Here is a 3,556-nt window from a genome sequence, read left to right as displayed (position 1 = left end):
TACACCAACTGTTCAACACAGAGAACTGACATTAAACTGTTTATGTTCAGTATTTGATCTTCAGTCTGAATGATTGATAATTTGTCAAAAAATAGACTTAACTTATGAATGAAGTTTATTTACATGGTTCATGTAAGAACAGTTCAAAGAAAAGGAAGAATTTAAGGATAAAATGAAAATGTCAAAACATGTTTTTGTATAGTTAGATATAAAAAAGTTTTGTTAAGGGTTGTGTTTCAGCTGTAATGTTAAATATTTCTCTGTGTTTTCATGGTTAAACTGTTGATGAGGAAGAGGTAGTAGTGTATTGATCATTTCCCTTTGTATGTTTCTCTTTGATTTCCTCCAGGTGTCACCACTTCATCCACCACATCGTCCACGATCGCAGAGACATGGTCCATGATCGGAGAGACATTGTTGAGGATGAGGGAGATATCGTCCACGATCAGAGACATTGTCCACGATCGCAGAGACCTTGTCAAAGACGAGAGAGACGTTGTCCTTGATCAGAGACATTGTCCCATGCTTCGTAGAGACCTTGCGATAGAATCGGCGGAGACGGGGGTCACCGATTTGACGGCACTGCCCGCGATCATGGAGACATTGTTAATGATCACTGAGACACCGTCTATGATCTCAGAGACATCGTCCACGATCACAAAGACATTGTCCATGATCATAGAGACTTTGTCCATAATCTCAGAGACATTGTCCGCGATCACAGAGACGTAGTCCACGATCACAGAGAGTCTTTGAACAATGAAGAAATTCTTTGAGACCAGGACAGAGTCCTCCAGGTAATTCACAAACAGATTTACACCAACTGTTCAACACAGAGAACTGACATTAAACTGTTTATGTTCAGTATTTGATCTTCAGTCTGAATGATTGATAATTTGTCAAAAAATAGACTTAACTTATGAATGAAGTTTATTTACATGGTTCATGTAAGAACAGTTCAAAGAAAAGGAAGAATTTAAGGATAAAATGAAAATGTCAAAACATGTTTTTGTATAGTTAGATATAAAAAAGTTTTGTTAAGGGTTGTGTTTCAGCTGTAATGTTAAATATTTCTCTGTGTTTTCATGGTTAAACTGTTGATGAGGAAGAGGTAGTAGTGTATTGATCATTTCCCTTTGTATGTTTCTCTTTGATTTCCTCCAGGTGTCACCACTTCATCCACCACATCGTCCACGATCGCAGAGACATGGTCCATGATCGGAGAGACATTGTTGAGGATGAGGGAGATATCGTCCACGATCAGAGACATTGTCCACGATCGCAGAGACCTTGTCAAAGACGAGAGAGACGTTGTCCTTGATCAGAGACATTGTCCCATGCTTCGTAGAGACCTTGCGATAGAATCGGCGGAGACGGGGGTCACCGATTTGACGGCACTGCCCGCGATCATGGAGACATTGTTAATGATCACTGAGACACCGTCTATGATCTCAGAGACATCGTCCACGATCACAAAGACATTGTCCATGATCATAGAGACTTTGTCCATAATCTCAGAGACATTGTCCGCGATCACAGAGACGTAGTCCACGATCACAGAGAGTCTTTGAACAATGAAGAAATTCTTTGAGACCATGACAGAGTCCTCCAGGTAATTCACAAACAGATTTACACCAACTGTTCAACACAGAGAACTGACATTAAACTGTTGATGTTCAGTATTTGATCTTCAGTCTGAATGATTGATAATTTGTCAAAAAATAGACTTAACTTATGAATGAAGTTTATTTACATGGTTCATGTAAGAACAGTTCAAAGAAAAGGAAGAATTTAAGGATAAAATGAAAATGTCAAAACATGTTTTTGTATAGTTAGATATAAAAAAGTTTTGTTAAGGGTTGTGTTTCAGCTGTAATGTTAAATATTTCTCTGTGTTTTCATGGTTAAACTGTTGATGAGGAAGAGGTAGTAGTGTATTGATCATTTCCCTTTGTATGTTTCTCTTTGATTTCCTCCAGGTGTCACCACTTCATCCACCACATCGTCCACGATCGCAGAGACATGGTCCATGATCGGAGAGACATTGTTGAGGATGAGGGAGATATCGTCCACGATCAGAGACATTGTCCACGATCGCAGAGACCTTGTCAAAGACGAGAGAGACGTTGTCCTTGATCAGAGACATTGTCCCATGCTTCGTAGAGACCTTGCGATAGAATCGGCGGAGACGGGGGTCACCGATTTGATGGCACTGCCCGCGATCATGGAGACATTGTTAATGATCACTGAGACACCGTCTATGATCTCAGAGACATCGTCCACGATCACAAAGACATTGTCCATGATCATAGAGACTTTGTCCATAATCTCAGAGACATTGTCCGCGATCACAGAGACGTAGTCCACGATCACAGAGAGTCTTTGAACAATGAAGAAATTCTTTGAGACCATGACAGAGTCCTCCAGGTAATTCACAAACAGATTTACACCAACTGTTCAACACAGAGAACTGACATTAAACTGTTTATGTTCAGTATTTGATCTTCAGTCTGAATGATTGATAATTTGTCAAAAAATAGACTTAACTTATGAATGAAGTTTATTTACATGGTTCATGTAAGAACAGTTCAAAGAAAAGGAAGAATTTAAGGATAAAATGAAAATGTCAAAACATGTTTTTGTATAGTTAGATATAAAAAAGTTTTGTTAAGGGTTGTGTTTCAGCTGTAATGTTAAATATTTCTCTGTGTTTTCATGGTTAAACTGTTGATGAGGAAGAGGTAGTAGTGTATTGATCATTTCCCTTTGTATGTTTCTCTTTGATTTCCTCCAGGTGTCACCACTTCATCCACCACATCGTCCACGATCGCAGAGACATGGTCCATGATCGGAGAGACATTGTTGAGGATGAGGGAGATATCGTCCACGATCAGAGACATTGTCCACGATCGCAGAGACCTTGTCAAAGACGAGAGAGACGTTGTCCTTGATCAGAGACATTGTCCCATGCTTCGTAGAGACCTTGCGATAGAATCGGCGGAGACGGGGTCACCGATTTGACGGCACTGCCCGCGATCATGGAGACATTGTTAATGATCACTGAGACACCGTCTATGATCTCAGAGACATCGTCCACGATCACAAAGACATTGTCCATGATCATAGAGACTTTGTCCATAATCTCAGAGACATTGTCCGCGATCACAGAGACGTAGTCCACGATCACAGAGAGTCTTTGAACAATGAAGAAATTCTTTGAGACCAGGACAGAGTCCTCCAGGTAATTCACAAACAGATTTACACCAACTGTTCAACACAGAGAACTGACATTAAACTGTTTATGTTCAGTATTTGATCTTCAGTCTGAATGATTTATAATTTGTCAAAAAATAGACTTAACTTATGAATGAAGTTTATTTACATGGTTCATGTAAGAACAGTTCAAAGAAAAGGAAGAATTTAAGGATAAAATGAAAATGTCAAAACATGTTTTTGTATAGTTAGATATAAAAAAGTTTTGTTAAGGGTTGTGTTTCAGCTGTAATGTTAAATATTTCTCTGTGTTTTCATGGTTAAACTGTTGATGAGGAAGAGG

Source organism: Lates calcarifer, unplaced genomic scaffold (assembly GCF_001640805.2).
Source record: "Lates calcarifer isolate ASB-BC8 unplaced genomic scaffold, TLL_Latcal_v3 _unitig_2158_quiver_2033, whole genome shotgun sequence".
NCBI lineage: Eukaryota > Metazoa > Chordata > Actinopteri > Centropomidae > Lates > Lates calcarifer.
The sequence above is the reverse complement of the archived record's forward strand: the minus strand, read 5'-3'. Positions refer to the sequence as shown.